Genomic DNA, 19,244 nt, shown 5'->3' with positions numbered 1-19,244 from the left:
GCAGATCTTAGAGATCTTCTCAGATCTTTTAATACGAAGAAGGATCGACATTGCAGAGCTCCTTCTTGGAATCTTGATGTCGTACTCAAATTCTTAGAAACGGATAGGTTTGAACCTATGGACAGTGCTTCTTTACGAGAGCTAACGAAGAAGACTATTTTCTTGGTAGCCTTGCTTACAGCTAAAAGGATTAGTGAGCTGCAAGCTATTAACAAACAAGTAGGATGGAAGCACAACAAAGCAGTTTGTTCGTTCCAAGAGGAATTCTTAGCCAAGAATGAGAATCCTTCACATCCGTGGCCAAGGTCATTTGAGATTTCAGGACTGGCTGATCTAGTAGGTCAAGAACAGGAAAGGGTTCTTTGCCCAGTAAGAGCCTTACGTTACTACGTAGAAAGGACAAAAAGCATTAGAGGGGCTTCAGGTTCTCTCTGGTGTTCTGTGAAAGATCCTACTAGACCCATGTCTAAAAATGCTATGGCTTTTTTCGTAAGAGAAGTCATTAAGGAAGCACATTTGCTTTGCCAGGAAGAATTCTTCGGTTTGCTTAAGGTTAAAGCTCACGAAGTGAGAGCGGTAGCTACGTCCTGGCATTCAGGAAAAAATTTAGCCCTCAAGGACATTATAGATTCTACGTTTTGGAGGACAAATTCGGTCTTTGCTTCGCATTACCTCAGAGACGTGAAGACAACTTTTGATAATTGTCAAACGTTAGGCCCGTACGTATCCTCAGGTACAGTACTGGGCAAAGGAGTTTCACCCATAACCTACTAACATGCTAGGCTATTATATTAATTAGGTTATAGTGTTTTATGGTTGTCTGAGAAGGTTATTACCTGCTCAGTTTTTTGGTGTAGTATTTTGTTATAGTGATTGTGTGTGGTTCAGGTGACTAACTTTCCTAGCATGAATGCCCGTGGTAAATGAGGGCTAGGGTTCTCTGTCAGCAAATTGGTCATGTCCAGTTGTCAGACCCTTGTTATTAGCTCTCTCAACAAACAGGTCACATCCTAGTTGAGAGCTTACTAATGGTTTAGTCAGGCTAAGAGGCAGGACCTACGAAGTCAGCTACCTTAGCAGGTAAGGAACCTAATAGTAATTTTTAAAATTAACTAATTTTTAAATTATGACGATGTTTCTGTCTATGACCCACCTCCAAATGTGTCAATCAGCTATATATATACCTGCCAGGTAAGTGTCATGCATAAAAATGATATTGTTATGATACAATAAAGTTTTATGCATACTTACCTGGCAGGCATATATAACTTAAATTCCCACCCTCCTCCCCTCAGGAGACAGGGTTCGAGAAATCTGAGGAAACGGGAATGGTTTCCGAGTACCAGCGCAACGGGAACGGGTGGTGGCGATCACCTGAACTACCAGTGTACTAGCGGTTGCCGCGAGTTTTGAAATTCTGCCAGTGCGACAAGAGGATAAGCTATATATATACCTGCCAGGTAAGTATGCATAAAACTTTATTGTATCATAACAATATCATTTTTGATACTTCCTATGTACTATATACTCTAATTTTTTTCTAATATAAATTGTTTTATGGATAAATAAAACATTAAAAAGGTTTCGATAACTTGAAAAAGTTTAAAATTACACCCAGGGTGGTGAATACTCCCACATGTAAACTCTGCCTCCATTGGGTCCAAGTGTACTGTACAATAGTCATTTCCTTGGAAAAACCTTTTGGATGGAATTCCCTTTACCTATCCTCTGCCAAAAACCTTCAAACTCCTTTGTCTCATTCTCCGTGAAGATTTCTGCCTGAAGAGAGGCTTTGTGATCCATTTGAGGTTTTGGGGACTGGCGGATCATGTGTGTCTCACTTCCATTAGGCCTAAAAACTTGGTTATGAGCGCATGTCTCAGTTTTTTTGTCCGTCACGTTCACTATGCAATCGTTTTCATCTAAATTTATTCTGTGATAAAAAGAACTAATGAAAATTCAAAATTTGATATGAAATTACAATTTCTTAAAAAGAAATTATCAAAATTCAAAATTCAACTTAAAATGACAGTTTCTTGAAAAATTTAGATTGAACACATTTGCTTCTCTGTTAATCACTTTTACTAATAATTTTTATCAAAATCTATTTCAACAATAGAAAAAAATAAATGATCAAATGCCAAAAGTTAGTTAAAACAAGTTAACTTAAACAAATAAACTCTTACTTCATGTTTAGCAATGACGGATTTCAAGTTTTCTACTGCTGCCAAAATGGAAGTTGCTCTTTCCTTTCTCTTTAACTTAAGGACAAGCTTTTTAGTTTTGAGAAAATAGGTCTTCCTCTTCGACTTCTAGGCAGATGCATACATGATGTGGATGATCAGAATACACTTAGCAGATCTGAATAATACGTATGATGATGATGCCAATCATTTATACACACTGCGCCATGACGTCACAAATGCGTGAAGCAGAGCTTTCCATCTTAGTTAATGGCTGAGCAGGAAATTTTTCTCTCACATTCCCCCCACCCCTTCTTTCAGATACCAGCGAACACCCCCCCTCCACCTAAAAATACTTGAAAAGACAATAGATTTTGATACGTTTTTGCAGCGTGTAACTCGCAGGCTTTGAATGGCTCGCAGATGCAGAAAATCTATTGTTGAGAACTCGCGACTGCATAAAAGGGGAATCACACAATCCGATCACGTATATTTTGGGACCGGACTGTAATTGTATTTTAATGTTGTCACACACACACTGACTTCCCTATGAGTAAATAACTACATACTATAGTCGATTCACTTAAGGTGGATTCTTGTGCCTACGAGATGTTTGTTTGGCTGCCTCTGATTGGCTGGTACCGAGAGGTAGGCTGCTCACTCACTGTGTCATATTTTCGTTTGTAGCTTAGAAAACTAGCAATATGTTGATATTTCTTCATTTATCTCACGATTTGCAAAAGATAGGAAGTTTTGGTCATACCAAAGGATTTGGTATTAATTGTACAACTAAATAATCTTTTCCTGAAATCAATAAAGTAAAACACAATGGAATTACGAGCAACAGTGAAGAGAGAAACATTGTATTCTTTATACCTATTTTTATTTATAATTGGATTTTGAATAATGCATGTGATCAAGATAAAAATAGAACTTGTATTTCCATAAAATAAAATCACCCTGAATATTGCTGGTGCTTTCAGATTTTAGATGCATGTAATATGTGAAGAGAAAATGAAGTCAATCTTTCTTAATTTGTTGTTGTTTATTACTTCACTGAGATTACTGAGATTATTATTTCATATCACCCAAATAAGTCTCTGATATCTCTTTCGTTTGAAAATATATATTCATGTAATAAAATTAGAAGCAATATTCGGAAATAACCTGAGTAAAGCTTAGGCTGAGTTGAAGAATGCGAAGTCTGTCTACAGAGTTCAACTTCCTTGCTGGACTGAGTTCCCTGTGGCCCGCCTAGATATGAGCTAACGATACCAGATGCATCCATCTGATTATTGTTATTTTTTTCTTTATCAGATATGTCCATACATACTATATGATAGTGGATTGAAAGTGTTTGATAATCATAATGGGAATTCAGTGTATTTAATTTTAAAAATGTAATGATATAACATGGCAAATATTGTCAAAACTGCAACCTTCTTATATTGCTAATTGGCAAATCAACTCTCTCGCTGAGATGACAAACGCAACGATGTCTTGCAGATCACATTCTCTCAGCAATGCCGTCAAAATTTGATCATTTACTGATGCAACATAATAAGACATATTCTTAATTTCTCTTTACATATACACGTATCTAAAATCTGAAAGCATCAGCGTATTCAGGGTAAATTTGTTGTATGAAAACATAAGGTTTATTTTATCTGATCACTTTAATGATGCAAAGTCTGATGATAAGTAAAAACAGTCATAAAGAATTAAATGCTTCTTTCTTCACTTTTACTCGTAATTCCTTTGTGTTACTATCTTTTGTAAAATGTGAGATAAATAAAGAAATATAAACATATTGCTAGTTTTCTAAGCCACAGACAAAAAATATTGAGACACAGAGCAAGCAGCCTACCTCCTGGTACCAGCCAACTCAGAGGCAGCAAAACAAACTTCTCATAGGCACAAGAATCCACCTTAAGGGAATCAACTATAGTTCACTAATAACTAGTTGTGAGGCTTAAACAATCAGCATTAGTTCCCAGTCAGTGGAACACAATCCCTTCTTAATTCTATTTTGTTGTTTTTTTTCATGCTAGTGACGCTAGTCATGCGCACAGTAATTTCCCCATGTGTAACTAGTTATAAGCTGTATATAGCACCACTACTTCACAGTCACAGTTATTGGAAAAATATGCCTGATTTAGTTGTTTTATTATTTTTGTGTGCTATTCACACACACTGACTTACCTATCTCTGTTACTAGTGACAAGTTGCAACTTGCTGCAAGCAGCACTAGTTCACTGCCACAGTGATTGAAAACTGTCTGATATAATTGTTTTAGTAAATATATTGCATGCTAACAGCATGTGAAGTAAGGTCCTATCAACACTACCTTATACTAGTGACATACTCTCATTTATTGAAAATTTTTTCTGCACAGATATAGTATAACAAAATTTAAACTTCTAAAAGGTTGAGAACCCTTGCACTAGATAGTGCCAGTATTGTAGGTCCTCTCATCTTCCCAGTGGCAGCATTTAAGGTTAAGCTGTACATGGTTTCAGGTTTACTGTTGGCTAAGTGAGTTCAGTGGATTTCTAAGAGGAAAGTTATTTTGTCTACAGAGTAATCAGAATTCCAGTGATACTGTATGACCTGTGAAAAAATTATGTAAATTCTTAGCCAAAATAATAAATAAACAAAAGTATCATAAAAAACAAAAGTTTTACACTGTCACCAAGACTCTTAATGTAAATGAGTTAATGGACAAGTTGTATGTCAATATTACTGGTAATTTCTGCGTTTCTCAAATTGACCCTGATTTTTACTGGAACATTAATAGCAGACAAAAGTAACATTATGCTATGTTAAAAATGTTTTTCTGTAAATCATACCAAGCAAGAATATCATAATCAAATTGGAAATTTTTGTAATACTTTTTGTTTGTTTTTTTAATGCTAGTTTCTCAAGAACTTTATCTGAGATTAAAAAGTAATTGCTGTCTAAGTCTACATCCAATACTGTTACAGTCTTCACATACGACACAGTTGTACCCCATCCATTTGCATGTACTGAGACACCTTTGGCCAAGGAAATTTCTGATGCAGCACAGCTGGATAGTTTATACCATATACTACTACATTACTGTATTACAGTTTAAGTTTTTCCATTTTCTGTTATGTCTACTTTGTAATCGGGTCAAGTTTATCCATCTTAGCTAATATTGAAATTAATGAAGAAAAAACATGTAACAAATTGTTTTTAAAAGTGAACTAAAAAATTACAACAATCAATATGCTGTACCAGCCAGTGTCAAAGTACTTCAGTTCATTGAGGCAGTCAAATGCACACAGCTCACCAGCCAAAAACAAAGCCATCAGCTTGTGAGTAGTAATGCCACCAAGCAGTTTACCCCTTTGTTTTTATGCCATGGATGTATTGTTTTAAAGATTTTGCTAGTCAGAATTGTAGTGGTATCTTTGAGGTTGTAATGTTTTTAAAACCCAGGAGTTATGGTTTTACTTACACTAATTATTATAATTGTTTTCATTTGTTTTATTTTAGTATTTTCCACTTTTTTTATAAATATTTTATATGCATATTTTTTTTTCAGATCTATCGAGGAGATGGCACTGGTCGACCCCAGGAGTTCATCTTCAGCTTTGGGATACAGCTGGACAGGAAAAGTAGGGTTTTAGTTTTATTTCACATTTTATCATGCAGTACTCCAGTATCACTTAATACAGTATTCCTATATTAACATAGCTAAAAGTTCTGACTATTAAGTAATGGTTTGTATTACGCATATTTTTTTGAGATGTTCTTGGGTGTAGTTGCACTGCATCACTATTTTTTACATTGGCTAACATTTGCATGAGACCAGTCTTTAACAGAAATGTTATTTGGTCTTTCATTTTAGTTTTTATAGCTGTTCACCAACCCAAATAAGTTGCATAACTCCTCCATAATATTTTGTAAGTTATTGTGGTACTTTGTATATTCTGTGCAGAATTGCAGTATTTGGATAAGTATTTAGATTCAGTTGATATAGCTGTGGGATTGTAAAAATTAATGTAGAAAATTTTAAGGGGCGGGGTGATGATATTTAAGTTACCTATTAATTTAGATATGTGCAAATTTCCATTGAATTTTTCATGTTACTATATGAATATCTGAAAAAAAGATTAATTGCAAATTAATTTATAATTCCATGTACAGTACTGGAATAATATGCCACAACACATTATTTGCTTCATGCGGAGAAACAGATACTGTAGGCCTGTGTCATTTGAAAATGCTGCTTACTGAGTATTGATGACCAGTACAACTTTGACTTGCTTTAGCATTTATTTGCAGGCACATTGTGCATAGATGCTCAACGTGTGTATGTTATTTAGAATATTTTGTAAAAGAATATGAAACTATCTTGCTCTACAGGGAACTAATTTAGGAATTACCATACTATTAGAGGCACTTTAATCTAAATTTGTTCTATCACAAACATTATTTATAAATACCCATTTTGTATACCACAAAATTGCCCCAAGCACTTCAGTCCTTCTTAAGGAAAGAAAACAGTAGTCATGTGTTGCCAGATTCCAGGGTCTCAAACAGACGTGTCAATGTTTGTTCATCTGCAGCAGTATCCACAAGTATTACAACAAAGTCTTCATTGGTCTTTGGCAAATTGTATATACTTATATATTTATTTTTTTTAAGGTTACTTTTGTTTTACCTTTGATTTATGTCAATATATATGTCAAAGATCTTTCGCCTTGGTCTCCTGCTGCTGCTGCTGCTGTGATGCTACCCATTGTTGCTTTTTAGGTCCCTCAGCAGACTACTTTTCTGTTGTTGGTTTTGCAGAGTAGAGATGCTTAGGAAAAATTTTAGACTTTTCTGGCTGTCCTCCATTTCTTCTCCATTGCAGTCCTTCCCAGAGAAGGATAATTTTCATATAATTGTTTTTGTTATGTAGTTTTTGAGACCATTCTTATGAGGGGCGTAAATACATTTGCTTCCCCCTTTCCTTTATTTAAAGAGGCACCTGTAACCTTGGGCTGACGGCTGTATGTTTCTTGGTTATAAACCAGTAGGCCAAATTCTCTGTGTACCAGGCCTGTAAAGATTTGATGTTATGAACCCAATGAGTTGTGATGGTGAAATTATAGAAGCCCTGATAGGTGTAGAAGATAAGGCCTTGTATGATAGTACAACACTACAAACTGGATTTGTTGCAAATTTAACGTAGAAGCCAGGGCAGCTGGTTATGGCAGTCATGACTAACATGATTCCATAGGAGGCTGAAGTTCCTTTCCTGTCCTGTGAATATCTTATAGTTTTTTGAGATATTAGTCTTTTGAGAAGGCTAATGCATTTTCTTCTCCCTTTCTTATATTTATAAAGAGGTACCTGTAATCATGGGCAGGTAGGTCTGTGATTCCTCCTTATGAACCAGGAGGTCAAATTCTCCAGTGAACCAGGTCTATAAAGATTTGATGTTATGGACCCCATGGGTCATGATGGGGAAACTTACAGAAAGCCCTGATGGATCTTTGCAAGATAAGGTCTCTTGTGATGTACAGTACTATGAACTGGATTTGTTGCGTACTTAATGTAGAAGCTAGGGTAGCTGGTCATGGCAGTCATGCTCAACATGATCCTATGAAGGCTGAAGTTCCTTTCCTGCCCTGTGGCCATCATGTTACCAACACCTCTCATATGTCAATGAGCACAAGGCAAGAAGAGGCACTGAAAGGTCTAAGCAAGCTGATGGTATTCTAATTTTTATTGTTTTAACTTACAAGCTGAGATACTTTAGACAACCGGATGATCCTCACAGTTGCAACACCTACCTTGGGATATCAAGACATTGACTTGTCCATCTGTGACTTTTGCAAGCTGACACTATAAAATACTTCAGAAGGGAGTATCTATATAAAATGCTTCAGAAGGGAGTTGCTAGCCATACTTGATTGGCAGGATTGGGCCTTGGTTATGACAAGTGATTCCTTTCATTGAAGAATGCTTGAGATTATAGATAATGTTCACCTGGCTGACAGAAGTGTCTCAGTTTGGTTATTATTTAGACTTAAGAAACCTCCTCCCTTGTGAGTACGTGACTGCTGATTTATGCAAGGAAATGTAAGAGACCCAATTGATAAGCTAGATAGTACACTCACCAGAGGAGTGATTAATAATCAGTAGGTTTTTACTTTTGCTCATTGGTTAAATTTCCAGAACCAGACTTTGGGATGTAGAAATTTAAGATATTCTCAGAAGACTCCAATCTGTAAATTTTACTTCTACTCATTGGTTAAATTTCCAGAACCAGATTTTTGGATGTAGGAATTTAAGATATCTTCATCAGACTACTCAGATTTATCACTTTAGACATCTTCAGTTCAGAAGATTAGCAGTATGCTTTTATGAGAGTAGTACCTCCTACCAGATGGCAGCAGTCATCCTTTCAGAGTTGAAGAGGTGGATCACTCTTACTCCATTATCATAATGCCTAGAAATTTGAAGAAAAAGAGGTAAGAGTGGATCTACTACAGAATCCTCATTTCAGGCTGGAGATAGTGACTTCAGTCTGTTAGCCTATTTAGAAAGGGTGACTCCCTGGTCAAGCCCGTAGTACCATTTCTGTTGTACTCTGTTATTTTGAACTATCACTGCCCCATAGTGGCTGACATGACTTTTGCTCAGTAAATATGACCACAAAGAAACAAAATAAGGCTTCGCTGGTTTTAGACGATACTTATGTAGTAGTGTCTGCTGTTGCAGTGTTTTTCTAACACCTTCACCAACTTCTCCAGTTGTGCTAAGACCTGGTTTCAGGTCAGCTAGATAATTTTATTGCATATCTGACAGAAAAAAGTATCAAGATGTTGAGTGTCATTGATGCAAATTTCTCCAGAGTTTGGGTCATACTGCACGGAGGAGACAAAACTCCAACTGGCAAAATGGTCTCCCTGTATTGGTTGATTCATTAGAGGGAGTTTAGGGTCTGTTATCATTGGTTTAAACAGTACAAGTTGCAGATGGTTGTAGCCCAGCTAAACAAGCTACCCATTTGCCTTCTGAGACAAGTGTTTGATGATATCCTCTTTGATGGCACAGTCCTCTTGAATAGACCCTTGTTGCTGGTCCCTCACCACCTCAGGGGGCCGGGGGTCTTGTGCTTGTGGGTTCTTTACCATGGTTCTGCTTTTCACAAACGTGTTAAGTTGGGGGTTGGCAGCCCATTTGCTAGACTCTCAGGTCTCAGATGACATCTCTGTAGAAGGAGCTAGATATTTTATTTGGATCTGCAAGCATTCTTTCATCATGTACATGTAAAAGGCAAGGTAGTTGAAATCATGACCAGCAAGAATACCCCAAGACCCAAAAGGACCTTTCTTTATGCTGACTGTTTGTCAAAGATGCAAATCCCTCTTTACTGGCCCAAACCACTGCACTCTTTGCTATTCCATCTCTTGTAGTCATGTCAAGTACGGAGAAGGCCTTCAAAAGCACAGATATTTGCAATTCATTGGTAGCATGGTAGAGCATAGGGTGTTCATAAAATTAACTTTTCTTGCCTCCTGTAAGTATCAGAAACTAGTAACTTGGAATATGCGTGCTATTCCATTCTAGTGCAAACAGTATAGTTTAGGAGCTTTTAAGATATTACTGATGACATACTTTCTCAAATTATGGTTCTTAGCTAATTAAGATTTTTTTTGAAGCTTCATGATGGGGTCAGACTCCTAATTCTTTGTCCCTGCTTAGGAGAGGTTCCTAGATCTGTAGATTCATGAAATTGACCATCCTTTCTTTTATTCATTATAGATGTTTCCTATGATATGGACTTCCAAGGGTTAATTTCAGCTATATCACACTTAGTGTATAGGCAAGTGCTGTCCTTCTGGAACGTTTGTCTTTCTTGGGCTTACTGCTCTCATTCCCATCAAATTTCCTAACAGTTCTGAATGAGAAAGCTGACTGAATGAACCAAGAATATATTAAATACAAAATTTTTTGAGTCAGTTCAGTTTATAAAGTTTCTGTCTCAATAACAATCTCGGCTATCTTATTCTCAGGTTTTTAACATCTCAGTTATTCTCACCTAAATGGAGATTTGGCCAAATTGCAAGTGCAGATTTATAGTGAAACAGTAAACTATTGCAGAATAGAATTAATTTTCTCTACTTCCAATGCAAGTTGCCACCCTCTCAACCTGCAGATTTCTTACAGCTTATGTATTAGACAATATGAATAATGGCACAAATACCTGTTTTAGAAGCATCGATCTGCCTACTCTTTTACATTCTGTTTCTTTTTAGAGGAACTGAAGTGTCTGGGATGATCACTTGGCACACAAAAAGGTCAACTTTATACTGTAATGAGTATGATGTTTTTCAAGTTCTATCTCTTTTAATCCATTTGAATATAGGAGTTGAATTACATAATTGTAGAAGCTGTTTTATATGATATATTGCCAGTAAGTGTAGTTAAGGGCGTTACATGGTAGCTTTAATTTGGGGTCAACATATGTTACTGAGAGAGAGTAATGTAGTAGGTAGGGGCTGGATTATATGTTCATTTAGATAAAATACTTAGAATAATTTTTTACTGCACATCTGATATAGATGAATCTTTAATCATGGAAAATATATAATATTGGGTAGGGTACTGATACATTACTTGAAAAGAAAGTGAGATGAAGACCTTTCCTGGTTTCTATTTAAAAGATACATTATGTCTGCAATATTTCCTATTCAATGTATAATAGGAAATTGTTTAATTCTTGAGAGAAGTTTTTATCCAAGTAAAAATAGGTGCAGGATGTAGGATGGAAGACATGGAAAATATGCAAATAATTAATAGCAATGCCTTCAAGACCATTTAATGCAGGTGATGCCTTTTAGGAGCATTTCCTGCACCTTTTTTTTATTTTTTATACAGTGTGCCCCCATATTCACGGGGTATGCGTACCAGACCCCCCCCCCCGCGCGCGCGCGAATAATTGAAACCCCTAGAAAAACACTTAAAAATGCCTATTTTGTTAGTTAAAACTCGAGAAAACCTACTAAAAAATTTTTATGCCTGGTTTTTCAATAGCTTTATCAGAAAAAGTGCATTTTATGATCGAAATTGATAAAAAAAAAAAAACAGGACAGAAAAATACAGCGAATAGGCGTATTTTCCGCGAATAATGGGGTTATATGTTCTAGAGAGAAATCCATGAATATTTGAGTCGGCAATACTGTAATGGGGTATGTAATAGGAAATTTCTTCATTTCGCTATGAAGTTTCATCTCGTGTATGATGCTACCCCCTTAAAATTATCTCCAAAATTAGGTCTTCTAAAGTCGCATGATATGTGAGTATATACGGTACAGTTGTTACCTCAAGATACAAAATTAATCCGTTCCGAGGCGGCCTTCGTATCGTGAGTTTTTTCTTATCTTGACCACATTTACATGTAAAATGGCTAATCCGTTCCAAGCCCTCCAAAAACACCCCAGTAAATTTCATAATAAAGGTAAATTGACCTATAAACAATGAAATACTACAACAATTTGCACCATTCAATACCTAACTTAATACGTACTGCTAATATGTACTACATAGTACCTGTAAATAAACTGCATTAGTGTACATGGTATACAAGAAATACTGTACGTACATACGTACGTATGTACTAAAATGTGGAAGCTTACCTTTCGAGTGAGGCTATCTCCAAAAGTGGCGACAGAGGAGGAGGACAAATGGCAGATACGTACACTTAACTTTACGAAACACATAAAAAATGTAAGGAAAACATAAACTAAACTTTACGAAACACATTAACAAAACTGTAACAATCAACTTTAAAAAAGCTTAAAATAATTTTTTTTTTTTTTTTTTTTTTTTTTTTTTTTTTTTTTGTTTTTTTTTTTTTTTACAAAATTTCAACTTCATTACCACTTTCAACTTTCTGTTTTTTCATAGTATCACTTGGTCCTTCCTTTTGCTTACTCCTACTAAAGGCCTCATAACTATCCAAGGAAGATTGCTTCTGCCTGCTTTTGACAATGTTCCTGAAACGACTCAGGCAAACATCATCGAACTGTGCAAGCATATGACCTGTGTAAGCCTTTTCGGGGTCTCTCTTTTCTACGAATGATTGCACACTATGAAAGCAGCTTTAGAGGCATCCTTAATTTCTGCCGTTGTCATAGAGTCGTTGTCCTCCTCCTCGCCGCTGCTATAGAACTCTTCTTGAACGACGTTATGTTGCATGGCCTTCAACTAACTCCTTCAGGTCATACGTCGTAAGCTCCTTTTGGTGCTCCTCGAGAAGGTCATTGATGTCGTCCTCGTCGACAACGAGCCCCATGGACTTGCCGAGTGCAACGATCTCTTCAAGATCTGGTTGCGAAACAGTTTCAGGATCATCAACTGTTCCTGAATCTGCAGCACCAGCTTAGCCCACGTCGAATCCTTGAAGTCTCGGGTGGATACGGCTTCAGGCCAGAGTTTCCTCCACGAGGAATTCAAGGTTTGCCTCGAAACCTCCTGAAGCTTCTAACAAGTTTACAAGTTACCTGTTAATGAATCATTCTAGTATTTAACTCCCTCTATCATAACAAAAAATACAGGTACTTCCCAGTGTATGATTAGTTTCTCCTATGGTGATATGATAGTTTTGGCTGTGTAAAGCTTGCTTGTGCTCACAGATGATGATTTGTGCAAATAAGGGTGTAAAGGGGTAACCTCCAAAGTTTTGTACATGGAACTTACCCAGCAGATATATACTTAGCTATAGACTCCGTCGTCCCCCGACAGAAATTCGAATTTCGCGGCACACGCTGCAGGTAGGTCAGGTGATCTACCGCCCTGCCGCTGGGTGGCAGGAATAGGAACGATTACCGTTCTAGAATCAGATTTTCTCTGTCGCGGTAGTGTCAACATACGTTGTTGCTACCTCCTGACTTGATTTTCGTTGTTTCATCGCCATCGACCTTCTGGGCTGTCTTTTGCAGGGAAGTACTGGGTCTTTGGTTTGGCATACGCTTTTTATTAACTTTTAATGAATTTGGCTTCGAAATTTCGAAGAATATATTACGTGAAACTACCGAATTTTTTCGGTAGACACTTATATTTTGCAATAAGGGAAATATTGATTTTTTTTTTCACTAATACGTGTATAAGTGTTAGAACTTGATGAAGGAAATATAAGATCTAACTTCCTACTTTAGGAAGTCAGAAAGCATATAACTAGATACGCTCCTTTAGAAGCTTAAGAGCTCTCGTACTAACGAGCAGTTAGAGTATTGACAATTCTAGTAGTTGTTGCATCCTCATCACCACCTTACTCCACAGAATCTACAAATTCTATGTGCAAATTTGAAGATAAATGGATGGAGCTCAAAAGGCGAGCTCTAAAAAGGTAAGAAGTGAATATAGTGTTCCCAGTGCAGTGGAGGGTGCGTCTGATCGGCTCCGTAGCGCTTCCAGGCCTAGACCTCTTCCAAACTCCCAGACCCAGTGGAGGAGGAAAGTCGACAGCCGCAGGAAGGTTAGGGAGAACCCCCACCGGTCAGGCGTCCCCTCGGCAGGTTCTGTAGAACGTCCAGACTGCCAAGGATAGCCATTGATAAGGCATCCTTAAAAAAGTGCGTCTCTTCATCTTACATCCGAAAAGACGAAGAATGTATGTTTGGAGTGATCTAGCGCGTTCTCTGAAAACTAAGAGAACACTGAGCAAGAGCCAGCCGCTGCCAGCCAGGAAGCCGCGTTCCAGCAAGCTAGCGTTCCAGCTAACAGACTAGCGCGAGCCGCGTTCCTACAACCAAACGCGAGCCGCGTTCTAGAAAATTTTTCTTGGCGCAAGGCGCCTTCAAAGAGACGAAGCGCCAGCCTGGCGCAAATTGCGCCAGAAAAACAGACGGCTAGAGCAAGGAGCCTTACAGTAGAGTGGCAATCAGAACGATCCTTCCATTGAACGTTTCCGGGCAAGAGGCTCTTTCTAAAAGGGGTCTAGTAGGCGCTCGGAACTGTCAGGGCGCACGGGACCTTCCACGCAAGCGGAACGTTCCAGGAGCGAGTCTCCTTTCTAGCGTGCGGAACATTCCAGGCGCGCGGAACATTCCAGGCGCTAGGTGCAAGGATCCAGGCGCCAGAATATCCTTTCTCTATCTGCCTCGGCAGGGAAAGAAGGTAGTAGAGTATCTGCTGTATGAGAATACGATACGGCAAATCATAAGCACATACCGTAGTTACTTCTTTGCTGAGCAACTCAATTACCAGTATCCTTCCAGGAATTTCCTAGGAAGGACTACGCTGAAAGGGATTGTTAAGACAACACCTACTTAGCTTCTAGATTTATCGAAGTCTTGTTTCGCTTAGATATGCATTATAAGAACTTCCTGAAGTTCGATAATAATGTTATAAGATTCCTTTATTAAATGGAGTAGCTGGCAACTCTGGAAGAGTAAGGCCAGTCGGCTAACGAGACTGCTATCGCTTAGACACCAAACGCAGTATCTTGTAGGTGTCGGTCATGAGTTGGCGGTAACATGTCTCTCTCCTGCGGGATGGAATGAATAACCGTGTCTCTCCCCTACAATCGAGGTTAGCCTCGGATTGAGGGGATAGTTAAGCAAACATAAATAAAATATTGTCTGCCTTTTGCTAAGAAGCTTTCAATAAGAAAGATATTACATTTCAATGCTGTTTACCGTAGGTAACATTTTTAAAGGATTCTAACGCAGCGAAACTCTATATTGTATAATGCTCTCATGCTTACGAAAGCATGGCTTATTAGAGTACATGCTTAGTGAGAAGATGAATGTAGTAGAGAATTCACTTTAAGACTACGGTATGGTCAGTCTTATGCACATACCGAGGTTAACTACAGAATTCCTAGTATCCTTACAAAGGTTTCCTAGATTAATGCTGTTTGCCACAATGTGACAGTATTATAAAGGATTCTAATACGGCAGCGCGCGATATATATAATTCTCTCATCCTTTCGAGAAACGCACACACCCTTTTTTTAAATTCGATATTGCTCAAGAAGAAGTTGGGTGAGTCGGATGGAAACATTCTCTTAGTGGCAGAAGTTGTTTCCCTGAATGTCCCTGAATGGACTATACTACGTATATAAAAGTTTTTTCCCACTTAGAACGGAATTAACATGTGAAGGATGTCGGGTACCATAAAGGCATAGATGTTATGGCATAACCTAAAAAGAAACTAGAAGGAAGCGCCAGCCTGGCGCAAATTGTGCCAGAAGCACCATCCAAGATATTTTCTCGTTTTAGCGAGTTATAACTTAAAGAGTCCAGTAGCCTCTCGGACAGCGCTCGGTAACGGCAAGATTCGTTCCTGATTTCGTTACCCATTTAATCGAAAAGGGGTCGCTTACAAGGAATGATGAAATGATTTATTTTAATCACTTAGGCCAATTCCACGACTCTCTCATATCGCAAAGAGCATCGAGAATCTCTTTTTTCCGCCCCGGTTTCGCGTTAACAAAAGAGAACCTATTTGGGAACAGACACGGAACGTAACGATCCTTAAGAGGTTCGATGCAAGATTTTGCATGTCCGTGAGAAACCTTCTCGATCGAAGGATAATAACTGTTAACGTATGTCTAACATTTATTGAAAAGAGTTGTGAGAACCTGCGGAAAGTCTCTTCATAGATCTCTTTGTAAGGTAGAAGACGAACAGGCTTCCTTTAGACTGCTTCTTTTTCCTCGAACCAAGAGAGGTAGCAATATAAAAAGACATCTTTAAATTTAAAGAAGGGGAATAAACTTTAGCCTTTTTTCCCCTAGTTATAAATTCTTAACAGATATTAAGATAATTGGGCGTCAAAGGAAGAGAGGTATGTATGCCTCATTTTGGCCTTAGAGAGGTTGGATTCACAGAAGTCACGTTCTTCTCACAGCATGTTTCGTAAGGCTTTTCCAAGAGTATCTGGATATTCTATCAGAATCTATTATAAATAGACCTATTAAAACCTCTCCACTCTGAGTCTGTCCGCGTGCAGACTGACCAGAAGTGGACATGAATGAGAGGTTTTTTCAAGGTAAAATGACAATAGTCATGGCTAAAACATAGAATTGCTGCAGATCGTGTTAGGGAATGAGGAAACTGTCCTCTTCCGGATACCTCTGTGAACCACATAGACGGGTTTTTTCTTCACTTTCAGAGGAAGAATCACCTATGTATATACTGCTATCAAAGAACGCAGTTAAAGGCCATACTCTGTCTCTACAAAGGGAATTAGAAGATAAACAGAGGATTAAGATCTTCGGGATCTTATACGATACCGGCAATACGACAAGAGTAGGATATCATGTACTTCGAATGGGATTTTTTTTTTGTGGCCACAGATTCCGTGTTCCGACAAAATGGAACTGCTCCTCATCTGACTTCTTTGAGGAAGTTTATGAAGGAATTCTTTGTTTCTCCTTAGCCCTAAACGACCAAGAAGACAAGTGAATTTTTTGGTGCATTGGAATCTCGCATCAGATTCAATGGAGACTCGGCAATGGGTTCTTGCCAGCATAGTATGTCGGGCAAAGAAATAAATCCCTCTATTCCTGACGCAACGCTTTCAGAGAGAAGTTTAGTTGCCCAGGCAGGGTACTTACAGTTTTCATCTACAGAAGAAGATATGGTTTAAACGTTTGCCTACAGAGTCTTCGGGGTGCGATGAGGGCTCAAAAGCTTCCCAGAAGGTATTCAGAAGGATACAATAAGAGCTAGAAATCAGGGTTCCGCCCAATTTCAGCTCAGAGTCTCCTTCGACTTCCAGACTCCTTCCCTCCTTCGGGGCTAAGGATAGGGAAGATTCTGCAACGAGGAACCTCATCAACATGTAAGAAGAGATCTCGTTAGCAAAAGAAGTGTTCACGAAGATCCTCCTCGGAGGAAGACTCTTCTCTCTCGTGTTGTTAGATATCCTGTCGTCTACTGGGTGTAGCTGACTAAAAATCACCTCCCCTGGCCAGGGCCAAAAGCTCAAAGGGGAAGAATTTCTTCCACCCTTTCTCCAGTCTCCTGATAAAACTATGTGGTTGTTCAGGACTCTCGGACAATGTAGCGCCAGCCAAGCGCCAAATGCCAATACAGGCGAAAAACGCCAGAGGCGGACAGTTCCACGGAACTCTGTCATGGTCGGATACTGAGAAGGAGCGGGGGCCTCCAACCTGGCGCAAATGCGCCAGAGGCGAACAAATCGGACAGATATAAGAGTGTCCGATGTGGACATCGTCAGACAGCCTAGAGACTCTTCCAAGCTCGAAGCTCCAGCAATTGTGGAGGAGCCAAGCAGGCGCGAGGTGCCAGCCAGGCTCTAGGGGCCAGGCCAGCTAGGAGCCAGCCAGGCTCTAGGAGCCAGCCAGGCTCTAGGAGCCAGCCAGGCTCTAGGAGCCAGCCAGGCTCTAGGAGCCAGCCAGGCTATAGGAAGCCAAGGCCAGGCTCTAGGAGCCAGCCGGCTCTAGGAGCCAGCCAGGGTTCTAGGAGCCAGCCAGGCTAGGAGGCAGCCAGGCTCTAGCCAGCCAGCTCTAGGAGGCAGCCAGCCAGGCTCTAGGAGCCAGCCAGGCTCTAGAAGCCAGCCAGGCGCCATCCAGGTGCCAGGCTCCTTCAAGGCTAGGCTCCAGTCAGGATTGAGGATCCATCCAGACGCAAGGCTCCTTCCAGTAAAGATAACCTAAAGCTCTGTCATGTAAGAGGGCTAGTCCCCATTGATATGGATACAGGTAAGGCTCTGCCATGTAAGTGGGTCAGCCCCCATTGGCACGATCCGAGAAGGCTCTGTCGTGTAAGCGGGCTAGCCCCCATTTGACATGATCCAGAAGGGGTTTTGTCAGTCATAGGTCCCTACCTCGCTGAAACTCTTGAGGCATGCAGACTCATAGACAGTAATCATGAAGTCTTCTGCCAGGCTCCAGGTGCCTTCCAGGCGCAAGGCACCAGCCAGACGCAAGGCTCCAGCCAGGCGCGAGGCGCTAGCAGGAAGGAGGAGCCAATCAGGCACCAGCCAGGCGCTAGGCGCCAGCCAGGCGCAAGGCGCCATCTAGGCGCGAGGCCTCCAGCCAGGCTCTAGGCGCCATTCAGGCGCAAGGCTCCAGCCAGGCGCGAGGCGCTAGACAGGCGCTAGGCGCCTGCCAAGCGCTAGCCAGGGCTCCAGGCTTCACCCAGAAGAGATCTATATCAAAGAACGCCCCTGGCCTTCTTTGAGACATTGTGATCTCCTAAGCACTTGATAAGTGCATTGATGATTCCTTCAAACAGCTGAGAATTAAAAGCGCATGAAGTGCGAGCTTTTCCGAATTCTTGTTTCTTTCCCTAACTATGTCATAAGGACATATTAGCTGTCACATACGGGAGATGCAACTCTGTGTTGACTTCCCATTATCCGAAGGATGTCAAGATAACCTTCGAGGGATCCTTCTCTCTTGGTTGATACGTGTCTGCGGGATACATTGTTTCTGGGATAGGGAGCAGATACTGATCCTTAACTAGTGAGTTAAATTTTATTTAACGTCGTGTTTTTTCTTTGGGTTGTTTGAAAGGAGTTTGTAGATAACTCTTTTCAACTTAAGCACTAACCCTCGTGTTAGGATCAGGTGATCGGGATCGGTGTTGTGGCTCCTTAATTATGCCACTAGGCATAGGCATATTTGTCATGTAAGAGGCTCTGTCGAGTAAATGGATAAGACCCCATCGACAGACCCACAAGAACTCTTAGCCATAGGTCACATCCTCGCTGAGGCTCTTGAGGCGAAGCAGATTCCTAGGCATTAGCCATGGAGGCTCCGGCCTGATCAAGTAGGAACCAAGGTTTTTATTTATTTTTATTACCTACCACGTATGTTGTTTACCTGTCTATTTCAGTAAATAGTTGTCTCTTTCCACCACCAAGGGTGTCAATCAGCTAAGTATATATCTGCTGGGTAAGTTCCATGTACAAAATGATATTGTTAAGATACAATAAGTTTTGTACATACTTAACCTGGCAGATATATACGATTGATGGGGCCCACCCAACCTCCCCTCAGGAGACAGGTGGAAGAGAAAATCTGGTTCTAGAACGGTAATCGTTCCTATTCCTGCCACC

At 39.7% G+C, this 19,244-nt stretch overlaps 2 pseudogenes; both read left to right on the top strand.

The window, feature by feature from the left end:
- Positions 1-19,244, top strand: part of LOC135213733 (chitinase-3-like protein 2) — a 239,599-nt pseudogene that overhangs the window by 27,369 nt on the left and 192,986 nt on the right.
- LOC135213755 (ras-related protein Rab-27A-like) overlaps positions 1-19,244 on the top strand; it is a 78,270-nt pseudogene that overhangs the window by 15,828 nt on the left and 43,198 nt on the right.

This window comes from Macrobrachium nipponense, chromosome 43, assembly GCF_015104395.2.
Source record: "Macrobrachium nipponense isolate FS-2020 chromosome 43, ASM1510439v2, whole genome shotgun sequence".
Classification (NCBI taxonomy): Eukaryota; Metazoa; Arthropoda; class Malacostraca; order Decapoda; family Palaemonidae; genus Macrobrachium; species Macrobrachium nipponense.
Note: the sequence above shows the minus strand (reverse complement) of the source record. Positions and strands in the feature narration are given on the sequence as shown.